The sequence below is a fragment of the Crotalus tigris genome, unplaced genomic scaffold (genome assembly GCF_016545835.1).
Source record: "Crotalus tigris isolate CLP2741 ecotype Arizona unplaced genomic scaffold, ASM1654583v1 scf7180000018371.15429387391:27106975, whole genome shotgun sequence".
NCBI lineage: Eukaryota > Metazoa > Chordata > Lepidosauria > Squamata > Viperidae > Crotalus > Crotalus tigris.
The window spans coordinates 22,434,503-22,454,372 of record NW_024096970.1 but is presented as its reverse complement, the minus strand read 5'-3'; positions in this window follow the sequence as shown (position 1 = coordinate 22,454,372).

Sequence of the window (19,870 nt, the reverse complement as noted above, 5' to 3'; positions counted from 1 at the left end):
CATATTTTCTATTTTTGCCTGCTTTTATTCTATCTCTGCCAATTAATTTTTTAATATTTGCTTATGTTTGATAAACTTCTAATTAAATTTTGCTGTCTCTATTGAATGATTTGTGTTTGCCCAGATCTGGATATATGAATTAACTAAGAGAATATTGTTGCAAACTAAATTAGAAATTACCCAATTTTCTAACATTTGAAGAATATGAGAAGCAAAACACAGCTTCTGTTGATGCCTTACAAAAGCAGCTATTTCTGAATCCAGAATATTTAGATATAATAGAAACCTCCCCTAGAGCAGTTTCATGATTCTGGGAAAAAGAGGTGACTACTTTAATGAATCATGAGATTATTGTTGGGCTCATACTCCAATGTAGTACAAAACCCTTCTGAATCAAATTTGCAACATTTCATTGTTCTACCAAATAACATCATAAAGATGCACATATGCTCCTGCCATAGTCATGCTTTATGTATGGTGGAAAAAGATAAGGTTAATTTTAAAGCCTGCACACGCAGTAGTATAAGCTTTGATACTCTTTTCTGAATTTTTTGGTATGTTGGCCAACATGTGTGTGTGGAGTGTGTAAGGGAGGTACCAATAAAGGAGAATATTTGTAGCTCAGGGTTGAAATGCGGGGCCTTGGTGCTCTTTGAGCTTGGTTGCTTTCTTGCAGATATTTCATTACCCACACTAGGTAACATCATCAGTGCTAAAGTACTGTGTAAAGGAGATTTGGATAACATCTACTGCAGAAATTACCTCCAGCAAGGGAGAGTCGACACAGGTCAAGAACACGCTGTCCATATGTAAGATCTCTAACTTAAAGTTTCCATTTAGGGAAAGTGATGTCAATGAATTGCTGCCATTTTCTGATCTCTACTATATATTGGTTATTTTCATTGTTCAAGGGCAGAAACTCTGCATCATATTACAGATTACAGATTGTATTACAGCATTACAGGAACCTGATGGAATGAAATCCATGACTGCTGGAAGGATACAAATTGTTCAAAAGAAATGGATGTATAAAAAGAGGAGGGGGAGTTGCACTGTATGTAAGAGAACACTACATATCTACAGAAATGCACATGATCAAAGATAAAACCCCTCCAGAATGTATATGGGTCAATATAAAAGGGAAAAAAGTGACATTGCCATAGATATCTAGTGTATTACAGGGCACCCAATCAGAAGAAATAGATGACCTCTTTGCCAACCAGTTAACAAATGTATGTAGGAAGCATACCACAGTAGTAATGGGAGATTTCAACAATCCAGATATCAAATGGGAGTAAGTGGGAGATCAAACAGATTCCTAACCAACCTAGCCAACAACTTTGTCACCCAAAAGGTGGAGGAGGGAACTAGAAGTAAAGCTATACTGGACCCAATTCTTACTAATAGAGAAGAAGTGATAGTTGAAGTTGCCAGAAACTTGGGTGAAATTGACCGTGTCATACTGGAATCCAATATAATGCAAGCACAGGCAATAGAAAATAATTCAACCAGTGTCTTAAATTTCAAAAGAGCTGATTCTAACAAACTCAGAGAGAACCTAGGAAAGATTCCAAGGATGAAAATCCTAAAGGGGAAAACAACTCAAGAAGCATGGGAAACTCTGAAAAATGCTATCATAAAAGCCCAGTCCAGCACAATACCACTGAAAAAAACAACAAGAAAGTCAAGAAGAAACCAGCATAGCTGCACAAAGATCTCTCTGACAAACTGAATGAAAAAAAGGACAAGTACAAAAAATGGAAAGAGGGACACATAATTAAGGCTGATTATCAGCAGGCAGCCAGAACATGCAAAGATGAAGTCCAGAAAGCAAAGGCTCAGAATGAACAAAGACTGACAACAGAAATCAAGGACAATTTTAAAAAGTTTCTTTCAACATATTAATAACAAAATAGTCAAGAAAACTATAAGTCCACAAAGAGAGAAGATGGCAAAGAAATAACAGACAGCAGGGAGACTTATTTATTCTTTGCATCAGTCTTCACACAAAAAGAACTTGTAGCCTAACATACCCAAAAAAAAACCTTACTGCAAAAGACCAATTAGAAACAAAAATTAAAATAAGCAAGAAAATGGTAAGAGAACACCTATCCAGCCTTGACGAATATAAATCACCGGGACCCGGTGTCGTGATTCCATGCCAGCCTGTGTTCCCAACAGCTGAATCTGGGGAATCTGAGAAGGAGGTGGAGGAGGCATTTGAAGGGCCATCAGGGTCAGAGGGAGGTTCTGATGAATTACAAGACTCACGATTTGATGAAGAGCCTGGGCCCTCCAGTCGTGTTCCTGATGAAGCTCAACTGTGTGGGGAGAATGAGTCAGACTTGGAGGATTCACACCTGATGGACATGATGATTGATGCTCGTAGATGCCGGCAATTAGCGACAGCAGATCAGCAGCAGTCAATACAACAATTCCAGGGGAGGAGGAGAAGGCACTGAGAGGCAACGCCTTGGGACTGCTGTATAAAAAGGGAAGGTGTGGGCGGTGCTGGTTGCTGAAGGCAACCACTGTAAAGTATTTCATGGGATCATGTTCTGTTAGTCTTGCCGGTGACTACTTATCTGCTTTGTATGGTTTCATGTGGACAATTTCCTCCATTTGGATTTTGTTTGCTGCTTTTGTTTCTGGACTATTTGGCAGGTTGGTTACCCATATTAAAAGGGGTTTGTTTTCTTGAGTCTCCAGCCTATTTTCTCAAAAGGGATTTTGTCCTTGTGCCTTTAACAAGGACAGCCATAGGCTGGGATAGAACACCCGACAGATTACACCCCAGAGATGATGACGACAACAACAAGAACAACAACAATAATAATAGAATTGGAAGGGACCTTGGAGGTCATTTAGTCCAACCCCCTGTTCAGGCAAGAAGCCCTATACCATTTCAGACAAATGATGGTCCAATCTCTTCTTAAAAACCTCCAGTGTTGGAGCATTTCACAGCTTCTGGAGGCATGTTGTTCCACTGATTCATTGTTCTGTCAGGAAATTTCTTCTTAGTTCTAGGTTGCTTCTGTCTTTGATTAGTTTCCATCCATCCATTGCTTCTTGTCCTGCCTTCAGATACTTTGGAGAATAGCCTGACTCCCTCTTCTTTGTTGCAACCCCTGAGATATTGGAACACTGCTATCATGTCACCCCTCATCCTTCTCTTCATTAAATTAGACATACACAATTGTTCTTTATATGTTTTAGCCTCCAGTCTTTGTTGCTCTTCTCTATACTCTTTCTGGAGTCTCAACATCTTTTTTATATTGTGGTGACCAAAACTGGATACAGTATTCCAAGTGTGGCCTTACCAAGGCATTATAAAGTGCCTTTATGTGATCTTGATTCTATCCCTCTGTTAATGCATCCTAGCATTGTGTTGGCTTTTTTGGCAGCTGCATCACACTGCTGACTCACATTTAAGTGATTGTCTACTAGGACTCGGAGATCCCTCTCACAGTTACTACTATTGAGCAAGGTATCACCTATACCATACCCGTGCATTTGGTTTTTCTTGCCTAAATGTAGAACCTTACTTTTTTCACCATTGAATTTTGTTTTGTTAGATAATGTCCAGTGTTCAAGTCTGTCAAGATCCTCCTGTTCTGAAGGAGGTGGCAAATGTTATCTCAGAACCATTGCACCATATCTTTCAAAAATCCTGGAGCACAAGGGAAGTACCTGAGGATTGGAAAAAGGCTGATGTGGTTCCCATCTTCAAGAAAGGAAAAAACCAGACTGAGGAAACTACCTGGGAATACCTGGGAAAATCATGGGAAAGATAATAAAAAACCAGATCTGCAAACAACTAGAAGCAAACAAAGTTATAACTAGTAAACAGCGTGGGTTTGTTAAAAATAGATCATGCCAAACCAATCTTATTTCATTCTTCGATAAAGTGACTAAATTAGTAGACCAGTGAAATGCCATTGACATAATCATTGACTTAGATTTCAGTAAGGCATTTGACAAAGTAGACCATAACCTACTTCTTGGTAAACTAGAAAGAGGCAGAATAGACAACATCACTACCAGAAGGATTTGTAGCTGGCTGAGAAACCTTACTCAATGAGTAGTCCTCAATGGTACTACATCCACATGGAGAGAAATAAGCAGTGGGGTACGACAAGGTTCTGTCTTAGGCACAGTACTCTTCAATAGCTTCATCAATGACTTAGATGAGGGAATAGAAGGGGAAACTCATCAAATTTGCAGATGACACTAAACTGGCAGGAATAGCCAACATCCCTGAAGACAAGCTCAGGATCCAAAAAGATCTTGACAAACTTGAATTATGGGCCCTTTCCAACAAAATGAACTTTAATCTGGAGAAAAATAAACTTTTACATTTAGGCAGGAAAAACCAAAGGTATAAGTACAGATTAGGCAAGACCTGGTTCAAAAACAGACCTGGCTCAAAAACAGTAACTGTGAGAGGGACCTTGGAGTCCTAGTGGACGATCACTTGACTATGAGCCAGCAGGGTGCAGCAACAACCAAAAAAGCTAATACTATCCTAGGTTGTAGAAGCAGAAGAATTGAATCAAGATCACGTGAAGTATTAGTACCACTTTATAAAACCTTAGTAAGATCACACCAGGAATACTGCAATCAATTTTGGTCACTACTGTATATTACAAATAAAGATGTTAAGACTTTGGAAAAAAATCAGATAAGTGCAGTTAAGATGATCAAAGGCCTGGAGACTAAAACATAAGAATGGCTGCAGGAATTGGGTTTGGCTAGTCGAAAGAAAAGAAAAAGTAGGGATGACATGATAGCAGTATTCCAGTATTTGAGGGCTGTCACAGAGAAGAGGGGGTCAAATTATTCTCCAAAGCACCAGAAGGCAGGACAAGAAACAATGGTTGGAAACTGATCAAAGAGAGAAACAACCTGGAATTAAGGAGAAACTTCCTAATGGTGAGGACAATTAACCAGTGGAACAGCTTGCTTTCAGAAATCATGGGTGCTCCATCACTGGAGATATTTAAGAAGAGACTAAGACAGTCACTTGTCTGAAATGTATATGTTCTCCTGCTTGAGCAGGGGGCTGGACTAGAAGACCTTCAAGGTCCCTTCCAGATTCTATTCTATTCTATATGCTAAGCAATGTTGGGCAAGATAGACTGTTACACTCTGATTTGATTCCATATTGTAAATCTATGGCATGAATGACTAGAACTGTAGCCCTATGGTGCAGTGATTTACTTCGCAAAGTTCTGTATGTTTTCACACTTTTCAACTCAGCAGGCAACAACAAAAAAGAATGATATGTTAATCAAAATCTCTCCCTTCTATTGAGAGGTGGCTGTCCTGGTATTGTGCCCAGAAATCTACTTCAAGAGAAATCTCTCTCTCTCTCTCTCTCTCTCTCTCTCTCTCTCTCTCTCTCTCTATATATATATATATATATATATATATATATATATATATATATATATATATATATATATATACACATATGTTTTCTGAGGTTTTCGCGGGTGTTTGTATGTAGGTCTTTGGTTGTTCGGGTTTTCTCCTGCATAAAATTGGAAGTGTCTTGGCGACGTTTCGACGAAGTCCCATTTGAAGCACGAAGCTGAAAACACCAGCCTGAAGATGACGATTGGACTTCGTCGAAACATCGCCAAGACACTTCCAATTTTACGCGGGAGAAAACCCGAACAACCAAAGACCTATATATATATATATATATATATATATATATATATATATATATATATATATATATATATATATATTAAAAAGTCAGAGCTTTTGCAGATGATTTGGTGGTTACTCTATCTCATCCTACTTACTCTGTAGTAAAATTATTACAATTGATTCACCAATATGGATGTGTTTCAGGTTTTAAAATTAATAATAATAAGATTAAAATATTACCTAAAAATATGACTAACCGTGATAAGCAGATTTTGGTTAATCTAACAGATTTTGAAGTTGTTGATAAGGTAAAATATTTGGGGGTTACTTTATCTGTTTCTAATGCAAAATTGTATAAGAATAATTATGAAAAGTTGTGGATCAGGGTACAGAAAGATCTGAAGAACTGGGATAAGTTACAGTTATCTCTTATGGGTAGAATTGCAGTGATTAAAATGAATGTTTTACCAAAATTTCTTTTTTTGTTTCAAATGTTACCTATCTTAAAGAATGAGCTCATTTTAAATGAATGGCAGAAAGGTATTAATAAATTTATTTGGGCAGGGAAAAAACCAAGGGTAAAGCTTAAAATTATGCAAGATTTCCGTGAGAGAGGTGGACTCAAGGTACCGAACTTGAAATTATATTATGACGCTGTGGTTTTAACTTTGATTAGTGATTGGGTAAACTTAACAAATGTAGATATACTCCATCTGGAAGGTTGGGACTTACTTTTTGGATGCCATGCCTATTTAATTTTTAATAAAAAAGTGGATAGAGCTTTTAAATCACATATTATAAGGATTTCCTTACTTAGGGTTTGGAGGAAGTATTATAAGAGTGATTTTAAAATACCCTTATGGGCCATACCTTGGCATGCGATAGAGGGGATAAGGAAAGGAGTTAAAATGGATAGGGTTTCTTATACACAATTACTTAGATGGGATGGTCAGAGTTGGCAGTTAAAATCTTTGGAAGATTTAACACATGAAAATATTACCTATTCATGGTTTCAATATAGACAAATAGTGGACAGATGGAAGACGGATTGTAATGTGGGCTGGCTTAGAGAAGATGAAAATCTTATCAAACAAGTAAAGGACCAAAGACAAACTCACATTAAGAGGGTTTATGGGATCCTAGTGGAATTGGATTCAGAATCTGAATTAATTAAAGATTGTATGATTAAATGGGCACAAAATTTTGGTGAACCAATCCCACTGGATACCTGGGAAATTATTTGGGTGAGGAATGTTAAATTTACACAAGCCCAGAATTTAAGGGGGAATTTTTATAAGATGTTTTATAGATGGCACCTTGATCCACAAAAAATGTCTATTATGTACCCTGATTTACAGCCTAAGTGTTGGAGATGTGGCTGTTTGGATGCCACTTATTATCATACTTGGTGGACGTATAAAAACATAAAAGCTTTTTGGATCAAGATATGGTAGAATATTCAAAGAATTTTTAGAAGGAGGGTAAAATTCACTCCGCAGTTATTTTTGTTAGGTATTGTTACTGATTGTGATGCCAAGGAGGTTATTTTAATGTTAAATTTGATTACAGCCGCAAGGCTGTTAGTAGGGCAATATTGGAAGAAGGAATCTTTGCCTACTCTGCAAGAGTGGTTTTTTAAAGTTTCTTATTTGGCAGAAATGGCAAAGATTTCGGCTTTCTTAAAGGAGCAATCGCAAGAGAAGTTTTTTGCCGTATGGGAAAAATGGATAAGTTTTACACAATATAAATTGGATTTAAAAAAATATTATTTAGCTTTTTTGTAACTTGTACGTAATTTTTGATATTTTATAGATTGTTTTCTCTTTTCTTTCTTTCTTTCTTTCTTTCTTCCTTTTTCTTTTTTTATTTCTTTTTCATTTTCTTCCTTTTCTTTTTTTTCTCTTTCTTTTTAAATATTTTTTTTTTCTTAATGTTTACGTTATATATATCCTATTATTAATTATTTTATAAATTGTTAAAATTTGTTTAGTTTTCTTAAAATTTCAATTAAGCCTATATTCAGTTCTGGGAAGCTCGGGGGGGGGGATGGAGGGGGTGGTTGGGGAGGGGTTGGGTGAGGGTTGTTTTTTTTTGTGTTGTTATTTGTAAAAACTTTTAAAAATTTTCAATTAAAAAAAAAGTCAGTTCTCTTTCACTTTAAATATTGCTATTTGAAGCAGACAGAACCTGTAGGAGTGAGACTGTTGATGAAAAGCAGCATAGTATGTTTTCAAATTGTCTTGGGCATTATGACACCTGCCATTAAACAGCTAGAAGATTTTCACTTTCACAGCTAATTTATTTTATTTAATAGTACACAAAAGAGGGGAAAATAATATTCTTATATTTATGTTCTTGGCAGCTAGAATGCCAACTGAGAAAAGATCAGACTACATTTTTTACAGTGTTACTTCCCACGTTTCTATCCTCTAAGTATGTACCCACCAATAAGCAATCAAATAAGATAACTACTATTTACAACAATCTTGAATTGTAGATCTGATTCACTATATCTCCATTTTAGTAAATGGGATTGGTGAGATACACACACAAACTTATTTTATGTCCATAATATGGATTCCACACCCATGTTGTTGAAATTGGCATCCTTAATCAGAGCATAACTAGAAACTTTATTATATATTTGGATAAAGCCACTCTAATTGCTCTCTATCAGTTCTTTTCCTTAACTTTCTCAAGGATTAATGGGGATCTTGCTTCACATTTTTGTGGCTTGATCTTACGATCTACCCCTTCTGAGCTAATCTGATCACTGGCCAGGATTGGAATTCCCTCAGTTATTATTGCAGAAATTCAACCTTCTTGTTCTAGAGTAGATTTTGAAAGCAAGGCTTAGGCTTCCAAACAGAACTTGGGGATTTTTCAATAATTTGGTAAGCAGGTCAGAGCAATCAATAGAATTGTCCCTGAATGTCCTTTCATTGCTTATGAACCCCAAGCAATTCCTCAGTTTACTGAGAAGCTCCAGAAGATAAAGCAGCAGAAACAACAGCTGAAGCATTGATGCAGGAAAATGAAAATGAATTTATCAACCACAAGTAGAAACTCATGTTTGTGTTTGTACTGGGACCAGCAACCTTTTTCTGCATAGGAGCAGAGACATTGTCCATGAGTGTGCAGTGGGCTATATCCATCCCTATACTGTAGCTAATAAGTCAAGATGAAATTAACAATAATAATATACCAAGTGTAATAGTAGTTGAAAAGAAAAAAGTGGATAATTGACATGGCAATACCAGAAGATAGTAGAATAAAAGACGAAGAATTCGAGAAAATAACGAAGTACCAAGATATGAACATTGTCATCGAAAGAGTATGGCATAAACTGGCCATATTAATTCCAGTGGTTACAGCACATTAGGTGTCATATTAAAAAAAATCTTGGACATTGAACAAAGCTGAACATTGACAAAATTCCCATCAGTCAATTGCAAAAGATCACACTATACTATGACATTATTGGCATCCTAGGTTCTTGGGAAGAACTTGATGGGTATGACGGTCAACACCAGGGGGGAAAAAGAAACCAATTGTTATCACTATTACTAACAGAAAAGTATATAGTAGTTTGAAAATACTGTAATAAGGGTGCTTTTACAAATGTATGTTCTTACAAATCACTTTCAACAGCAATCTATTCTTATTCCAATTTTAGTTACCAAAGATAATGGAAAATTGATATGTTATTTTTATTTATTATTAAACAGTATAGCTTCTTACAAAAATTCGTAGCTCCAATTTTAATTAAACATTTCAATTATGTATTGTACAAACAGACAAAAAAAATCACTTCACAGTTTGCTGTAAATTATACTGCTGTGCCACAAGTAGAAAATACAAGAAATATATGCACTGTATGATAGACAAAACTCATCTAATTTTGAGGAATCCAAAGTAAGGCACAAAGTAGTAAAAGCTGGATAGATAGTCCTTGACTTATAAGCATTTGTTTTAATGAACATTCAAAGTTTCAATGATAACAGTGTCCCCACGGTCACGTGAGCACCATTTGCAACTTTCCCAGGAGGCTTCTGACAAGCAAAGTCAATGGGCAAAGCCAGATTTGTTTAAGACTGTGGCAAAAATGTCATAAAATTGAGTATGACTGACAATGATTGCATTGTTTAGTGATGGAAATTCCATTCCCAATTGAGGTTGTAATTTGAGGACTACCTTTAGTACATTGGCAGAGTGACAGATGAAATTAAAGAGAAGGCTGAAATGCAGATAACAAGGTGTTGTCAACTGAAAGAATGACAGATATGCCTTTCTGTACGTTTCTGTAAGTTTCTCCCACACCAAGCATAGCTGATGTTAACACACACCCTGCTGGTGCCATGGTGCCATCAGCCACTGTAGAGCAGACAGAAAATGGGAACTGTAGGATATCTAAACCAATCAGTAAAAAAACATATATAAAAGCAATGCTGTTCCCTGAGTATTCTGAAATAAAAACAAAATCTAAATACTTTTTTAAACATTATTTTAGATGTTTTTCTTTTCTTTTCTTTTCTTACACACACACACACACACACACACACACACACACACCCATACACACACACACACATCTTTAGGTACAGACTCATAACACTATTCAAATTTATTAAAATCATAACATAATTGATATGTTATTTTTATTATTAAACAGTATAGCTTCTTACAAAAATCCGTAGCTCCAATTTTAATTAAACTCAGCATTTAAACTATGTATTGTACAAGCAGGCAAAATAAATTGTTAAGTTCTACGTACAATTACAAATGAATTTCTTTTAGGAATTGGGCCAAGTAATATGGTATTTGTTTTAGGGACTATGGGCTGGATGATATTAGGGAGGGGGGCATGTCAGCCCACAGAGCACATTTTGCTGACTATGGTGGTAAGGACAACCAAATGTTTACATTTTGTCCTTATTGTGCCAGTGAGTTGTCATCTACCAGTTCCTTTTAACTAAACGCTACCAGGAAAGGGCAAGCAGGAATAGATACTTTCCGGCTGCTGTGATACTTCCACAACTTTTTCTTGACAAAGCCCTTCCAACAGAATAGCTATAGTTCAAGGTTAAGCTGTCTTGGGGCTCTCTGTGCTTCTTTGTTTGTTTGTAAATGCTTCAACTTTTAGGGTACTATTTCCTCTCTGGGTTTTTATTTGATGCTGTTTCCTATTTATGGGGGAGAATGTGTTCTTGGCTTTTGTTTCTTTTCTAGGCTTTTGACTGTGTCTTTGAAATTATATATAAATGAACTTTATCTCTCTATATCTATGGATGGCTAATTTGTTTGAACACCAAGCTTCCAGGAACTGGCTAATATCCAGGAGAAATCATTCAAGCTGCTAAATATATCCCATCTCCCTGCTCTGATGATGTTACATAGCAAGGTAATGAAAGATGTGCAAGAAAACAACCAATCTCAAAGAGCAGCAACAAGCCAACAGTTTGGCTAATACTTGACAAATACATAAGTACAATCTTTTGTCTTGTGCTTCTGAGTGTATAAGCCTGGTTTATGAAAGAGATGGTTAGATAAATAATCTTATATATGTGGATAAATAACAATGTGTATCTAATTTAAAATGTAATCTATTTCCAGGTCACAGAAGAAAATGGAAAAGATTTTAAGTGATCCACATTACGGAATGAAGAGAGTTTTAAGTAACTGCTGGGAAATTGAGTTCTCATTTAAGTGTTTTGTTTTTGTAGTGGGGGAAGATTGCCTGAGGATTGCTGTTCCTAAACAGGGCTTGGAAATAGGCAGTTCCTCTGTCACTGATATTTTCTTCCCACTCCAGTTTGCATTGCAGAACCAGATTGCAGATAAAGTAAAGCTTGTTTATGGGAAGAGATTTGGATGAACCACGAACCAGATTAAGATCACACAAAAAGATGAATGAATCTAAGCAGCAATCCTTTAAAATGCATTTTCCCAAAGCCTGATTAGCAATTCAAATTCTGAAGGGACAGAGGAATAGAGACATTATCCTTGTTCAACCTTTACAAATTCAGAATACTTATTATCTGCTCTCCCTTCATCATTCCAGAGATGTCTATTTGCTGCAGATGGTCCTGCTACTACCTTTGCTGGTAAAGTCAATTGCATTCTGCATGAGCCAGGATTTAAAGAATTAAATTTTATACAGAAGTCTTTCATATTTGTTACTGGGTTCAGGTTTGTCATGAAAAGTAAGATACTGCACTCAATCAAAGATGAATGGTTTCTTCATTAAACCCCCCAACTAATTTACCCATTTTTGCACCATGACCCCATCTACTTTGCAGTTTGGGATGCACATCATTTCTTTGGGGGAATGGAGTTGAGGTGCCTTTCATGCCTTAAAGCTATGCAAACTATAAGGTAACCATTTGGTTTTTAAAACACATAAGCAACAAAACAGTGGTTTCAGCATGTCTGCCCATGTCTGTGGTGCATGTGGCCCACAATCTACAATTTGAAATACCTGTGTACGTACAAATAAATATTTATTCTGCATGGTATGATCTGCATTTAATAGCAGAATTTAGTTTCTTTATTCTATGTGGGTTTGATACCCCCTCAAAAGCTAACTGTGCCCCACAGACTTCTTTAGGTTTGATAGGACAACACCAACTCATCCCATCAGTTGACACCTCCCTTACTTTGTCTTAATACCAAAAATTAGTCTGCAATAAATTGGTTATTAATTGTTATTCTCAAAAACATATTCTGGTTAGCAATGAACCTGTTAGTGATAAAGATTTCTATTGATTGGGCATAGTTAACTTATACTTGACATATTTTGTAATTTATGACAAAATCAGAGCAAAGGGGAAATGATTAGTAATCATGCTTTTGCTCTACTAAGATATTCCTGTGTCAATTACATTTCCTAGGAATTCTCTCTTTCAGTCCAATGGGTGCATAAGGAATTTTAAAAGATAATGTCAACGCCCATATCAAGTACATAACATTTATTTAAAAATAGCATATAAACATTAAAACTCCAAAATATAATCAACAGTTGAAAAACTAATGTATTTCTCTTTGTATATGTACAATTACCAAAATACACAAATATGCTAAAAATGAAATCTACCCCACCAGGTTAATTTTTTCCCAGCAATAAATGTTCTCTCTCTCATTCACTCTCTCACACTTTGTGTGTCTGCATACATATACATAATTCTTGTATAGGTTATAGTTATGTGCACTACAAATCTTTTAAATCATGAAAAGGAGAATTAAACAAGAGTTTGGTCAATGATACCTATACCCTCAAACAAATCAAACACAGGGCCCAACCCCCAACTCTGAGAGAACAGCCAGGTCTTTGGGATGGTTGAGCCCTGTGTTTGATTTATTTCTTTTGTTCTTTTTAGTGTTCTGACTTGTTTATATATTTTCTTCAAAGTGCTATATAATTAGGATACTGAGTTTTAAACATGTCCATTTTCATAGCAATTACCAGGTAAAAGAAAATATTTCACTTTGTGTCATGAAATTTCATCTATTCATATTATTTTTATATTAGTGACTTTGAAGTATGTCTGCTAAACTTTCTCCATCCACTTTTAAAGAGATTATTTCACTTCTTTTAGCTCTTCAGTGGACACCATGTGAGCTTAGAGATATCTTTTTTTTCTTTTGGATTTCCTTTTCCCCTGTCTCTTTTTATTCTTTGCAGACTTCAAGCTCTGGCCATCGGTGTTAAAAAAGGAAGAAACCTCTATCATTTTATCTAAAAGTAAGAAAAGCCAACCCATTTTGCCAGATACAGCAATTTCTTCTAACTTCTCTGTTTCCCTGCTTGGAACTGGATCAGGGCAACATTTTAGCCTCTCTTTTTTTTTTTTCATGTTTTGATGGGTGACTAAGCAGTAAGCAGGTTCTTGACTTGATTTCCTTGATTTCTGCATGGTTTTTGTGCACCAGACTGAAGGGAAATTTATGTCTATTCAGCCTAATATTTTGGAACATTTTCTAACTGAGCAGAGATTGCTGGAGTCCCATTCCCAACTGACTAAATACCACTACTTGTCAAAATTGCATCAGATCCTTCCCCCACACCACCCCCACACCACCCTGATAATTCTGGCAGCTTTATGAAGAACATTTTCTCTGCTTCTTGGAGAACATTTTTCTTCAACTGTTTTTGTTCATCTTCAAAACCAAAGATTAGCTCTTTTCATTTATTAGCCTCCTTCCTTTCCTTCCCACAGAATCTCTAGCAGTTTGTGAGGATTCTGTCATCTGGTCTGTTTTTAGAAACTACTCTTGGGATTAGAGGGTAGTTTTCTTCTCATATTTATAGTTTTACTATGCTTTAGAGAAATATATATATTGAACTGTGTAGAAACCATCATTCAAAACATCATTCCCTCAGCAGACTGAAATCCACTGTCCTCACATACAGTATCTACTTGTTTTCTGTCTAAAATTTAGAGGTCCAGAGCAAGCTTGAGTAGGGGCATAGAAGCTGCCCAGGACTATTTTGAAATGGTGGTGAGACCCAGAAAATATTTCTGGCCTGGGCTCTCAGAATTCATGAGATGTTCTCTTCAGCCTTTGGGGTTATTTTATTCCTTATTTATCAGTTCTCTACTGTTCATTTATTAAATATCTGAAACAAAAATAGAACTATACGGTCAGATGTACACTTCATTAGATGTACATTTCATTCTGTTCACCCAACTCACTATCCCTGATGCCTGAGAATAAAATTAGCAATTTGCTTCTCTTAAAAAATGCAGAACATGAAAGTGAGATGAAAATGGTTTCAGCTCCATTTGGTAACAGTAGAGGATAAAGTCTTACTATTCTGCAATTTGTTGATCACCAAACCGAATAAATTTGCAGCATTAGAAGAGAGCTAATGTTTCATTTCTTTAGTAAAATTTTGGTCTTACACACATAAGAGTAGGCATGCAACATCACACACATTGCAGGAAGTAAAATATGACAAGTCTGGTGTAATTGCTTTAATATCATATTAGTTTAATATATGCAGAATGTTGTTCTCCACTCTTTTCTTTTCTTCCCTGCTTATCCCTTCTCCAGTTTTAGTTCAATAATAAGGAAAATAATAAGCTGCTGGATCTCCACATCACATTAAACCTTATTTTTTTAACCATGATTTCTGAAAAAAAAAATTAGATAATCTAGCCCATTTGGTCAAAACAAAAGCAGATTACTGCTCTAGCCACAAAGTCAGAACACCGGACATCCCAAGGCTGCAGAGATTCCTGGAAAGAGCTAGTGGGGAACCATATCCATACTGCTGCCAAGAAAACTACATGAATATATCTATCTTTCTATCTACCCAGGAACTGTCTCAAGATGGGTGCTGAGGAGTTACACAGTAGCATGGGGAAGAAAACTGGTTCTTTTTCATGTTTTAGTAGAACTTCTTTCCATAACATGCAAATGCACTGACACTGCACATCCACCCCATTCCATCATCGGCCAGTTGTTAGTTAGTTGGTTAACTCTTGAGACCAAAAAGCACTCAAACAATGTTCCAAAGAAACCTGATTAACTATACATTGGGGCTGGTCCTGCCACTATGGTAAGAAGAGCTGTTTTTCCTGTTTGTTATTCTCCCCATTGCCAGTCAGCCAGAACCCCTTTGAATATACCTATGCAAGGTAAAGTTTGGAGTAAAGCGAGGGAAATAAGATCTGGAAAATCCACCAATCCCTTTCCTTATCTTGTACACCATAAATGAAGAAATATCATTTGGTGGTATCCCAGAACAATGGCCACAGAGGCAGATAGAACAAATGTAATGTTAGTATAGTTTTCTGATGCTTTGGAAACTAGGTTGACCCCTTTTTTGTGGGTCAACCTATTTCCCAGAGACCAGAAGGCAAGACAAGAAGAAATGGATGGAAACTAATCAAGGTGAGAAGCAGTCTAGAATTAAGGAAAAATTTTGAATGAAGAGATATTTGGTTCTATTTTAAAAAATATTTCCCTATAGTGAAGTTCACAGATGATACAACAGTAGTGGACCTTATTTGTGATGACAATGAGGGTGCTTACCGCAAGGAGGTTGAGGGTTTGGTGAAGTGGTGTAAGGAAAACAGCCTAGTTTTAAATACTGGAAAAACCAAAGAGATCATTATTGATTTCAGCAAAGGCAGGCACAGCCACACTTCTCTGTGCATTAATGATTCACCCGTGGAGATGATTACCAGCATCAAATTCCTGGGTGTGCAGTTAACAAGTAGGCTGACTTGGTCGCTCAACAGCGAGACACTGGTGAAGCAGGTACTGCAGCGCCTGCATTTTCTGCTTCGCATGAGAAAAGCACATCTTCCTTCCCCTATCCTTACCACTTTCTACAGAGGGATGATTGAGAGCATCCTGTCATACAGCATCACAGTCTGATTTAGACATCACTGCTTCAGATAGGAAGGTGTTGCAGAAGTGGTGAAGATGGCTGAAAAGATTATTGGCAGTTTCCTCTCTTCCATCCAGGACATAGCATATAAGTGTTGCTTGACAGGGTCCAGAATGTTGTCTGGGACACTACCCATCCTCTTCATGACCTGTTTTCCTTGTTACCTTCAGGGAGGAGACTCTGTGGTATCCGAAGCAGAACATTCAGATTCAGTCACAGTTTTGTTCCATACAATATTAACCTTGTGAACTCTAAAGCTTCCTCCTTCCATTATGTATTCAAGATGGACAGTGATTAATATTTATATGTTACTTATATGTAAGGATGTAGGTCTATACATATGTTGTTTATAGTATGTTTAAATGTGTGTTATGTGTGTGTACACTTTGAGAGCAAGCAAGTAAATTTCATTTTTAATACGTGCCATTTGTGCCCACAATAAAAAATGACAATAAAGGTTATCTATCTATCTATCTATCTATCTATCTATCTATCTATCTATCTATCTATTTGTATAATATACTTTTAAATAACATTATTAGAAAAAATATATTTAATCATTTAGTAATAATAATTACACTATCAAAAATATCTCTCTATTCCCAGGTCCTTGGGAAGGACTTAATAGTTGGATAAAAATGCCAAATCCAGTCTAGATGTCTGGCTGACCGTGGAACTGTAACAATAATAACCATTCTAGCGCAGTCACTTCTTCAGCAAGCAGAGCCTACAGCTACTGAATCTTCTCAGCAAGAACACATTACACACAATGTTTTGAACATTAAATAGCAGCTGCCAGACAAAGACTGTTGTGTCTAGGCTTGTGAGCTTCCTGAATGCTATGTATGGATTTGTGTATGGATTTAAATGATTTATGATGCCATGTATCTTATAGTAATAACTCTGAGTCATGCACAAAAATTAAAACCATAACAACAATTCATACTCAAGATGCCCTGATTAAACAAGAAGTTCACAAACAAAACCACAACTCTAATATCAACAGACTTTGCTTAGCTGCCTGGCCCAAAGCCTTGAGGAGATTTTCACAGTATTACAAAAGATCAGCAAGGTCAAGGCCATCCAGATCTGGAGGATGCCGTTCTACAGGTACAGATATAGAAAAGACACAACTCTGGTTGGCCTTGGTGTGACATACAATGCTGGAATAGATGGACCATGGCTTGACACTGCAGGGCTCTTAATGTTCTTAATATGATCTCTATGTAATCAGTCAAGACCATCTGCTTGGAAAACACGTGCAGAAACAGGATGTCTTGGTTTTTGACATGGAGGTGGGTTTACCCTCTCATGTCATACACTTTCACTCCTGCAACTTTATTTTGGCTAGAAGTAGTGGACTAAATCTATTTAGCTACTCTAGTGCATGGCAAGAAATAAATGAGTATGTTTTCCAAACATTACTGCCTGCCAGATTTTGTTAGTAACTTGTCCTCCAAACAGTAAATAATGTGTTCTTCGTAAGCACTGAAATTTGTCTAGCACTATCAATTCCCAGCATATTTTATTTTTTTTAGGACTTCCTTAGTAGGAGAGAAAAAAACACAAAGTTTTGTTATAGTAGATTGGTTTTACTGTGTTAAAAATTAAAGAAATGTCATTCTTCATGAAAATTTCATGTGCTAATTTTTCAGTGCAAAAATAACTATGTATGTTTCACACATTATATTATTTCAGCACTAGATTTTAAAATGGTGACATTTTAATCTTGCCAAAGAAAGTGTCACAACAACAGCTGCTGAGGCACATTTGAGAAAATTAGGCCATAAGCACAGTTCCTAATGGAATAGGCAACATATGTTATCAGACAAACCTGCACTCATATTCTAAGGGCTGTAATTAATAATAAATAAAATAAATAAATAAGCAAGGAAGGAAGCAATATTTCCAAAGTTCTTATAGTTGAAATTCATGAGGCTGCTAATGAATTGGAGCTTTTCTTAAAAGTAAGATTGTTGTATTCAAGAAAATCACACAGAAGCATGACTACATTAAAAAAAACACCTTAAATTTCTCACTAATCTAGTTGAGAAAGTACTAAATATAGTAAACAAATTCATAAACATAAGGAAGTATTTGTAAAATCAGATAATTGGTAGAATCTCCAGCTAGAATGGAAGAAGGTATTAACAGGGGGCTGTACTTAAGAGTCCCTGCACTGTAGAAAGCAGCCAGGCCTGACCACCCTCAAAATCCATAAAGCCTTATATTCCAAGGGAATGGATTAGTCTGACAAGATTCTTGTAACCTAGATGGCTAGCATTAAAATGTCTGCTTGAGACTATTTCCAAGTGGTTCTGATTGCTTGCACTTGACAGATAATCTTAATTAAAAATAGTCGCAGAATTCTCCTGAACAATGTGGGCATTAGCATTGACATATCACCTTATAGGGAAGATGGATAGCATACAAAATTAAACAAACAAGCAAACAAACAACCAATAAAATATTTAAAATGGTACTTCCCAATCCGAACCAATACTTCTATAGCCTCCTTCTGTTCAGGAGAGTCCACTGATATTCCAGAGAAACTCTAGGTAAGATTGAGAGAAGGATAATTGTTTGACCATTAGAAGTACTTGAATCTAAAACAATAGGTGGGCTTCATGAAAAATCAACCTCAAGTTATACTGAGTCCAACATGTGTGGCGGAATAATTTTGGCTGCATTTGATAGTAGGAAATTTTTCCCCAATTATCTTGAAATGGGGAAGTGAATGATGACTCTTGTAATGAAATGATAATGATCTAATCAAAAACAATTTCGAAATTTCAATGATTGCATTAGTATCCCAAAGAAGCTTTTTCAGGAGGCAACTGGACTTTCTTGTTTTTTCTTTGAAGACATTTCGCTTCTCATCCAAGAAGCTTCTTCAGCTGACCCTTTTGCTGTTTATTCAAAAAAAAGATTTTTTAAAAGTCCTTAGTTGTTAGAGATTGGCCAAAGCAGGGAGAAGAGTTAAACAGGGACTTAGTCTGGAATCTCAATGTGGGCACAAGACAGCAAAGTCTGGTCCCTCTTAAATGCCATTGAACCTTTTTAAATTTTACTTAGGTGCAAACCATCCATCTGAGAAGATTCCTGTATAGGCACGAGCAATAAAACAGCTAATTGAACTCTTCTCATATGGATCTGGTTGTTTGCACCTGGTATTAATCTTGTATTTCAAATTTTTTTCACTAAGGATTGAAACAAACTCATCCAGTGCCATGAAAAAAAAAACATTGTCATTCTGAAGGTTCTTAATAGCTGAAACGCAATTAATAAGCAATTTCCAAATATGAGTTAACAAACCAAGTCAGGTGTCCATAAAGACACCAATCACAATTTGGGCAAAGATGGTGTTCCCTTGTTTCCCTGACTCTAAACCTACCAGAGACCATTGTCTTGTGGTCTCCTCATGAGGAACAATTGTATGAGGCACTTGTGAGTGATCCCTACTCCTTTCCTATCTGGAGAGGAATCCTGAAGGGCCAGTCCACTCACTGATCTTCATTCAGCCACATTTGTGGGTTCTCTCTCTCTCTCTCTCTCTCTCTCCCTCCCTCCCTCCCTCCCTCTCTCTCTCTCTCTCTCCCTCCCTCCCTCTCTCTCTCTCTCTCTTCTCTGCAAAATCAACCACATTAACTGTTTTAAGATGGATGCTAAGACTGTCTAGTAATGCATAATAAATAATTGGTTTAATGTAATAAAAAAAACAACTGGTAATTCATACTTTGTATAAATGAATTAGAGGCGGGAACCTTGTTTTTAAATATAAATGTCAAGCCATCTTAATGTTTCAGTTTCTGC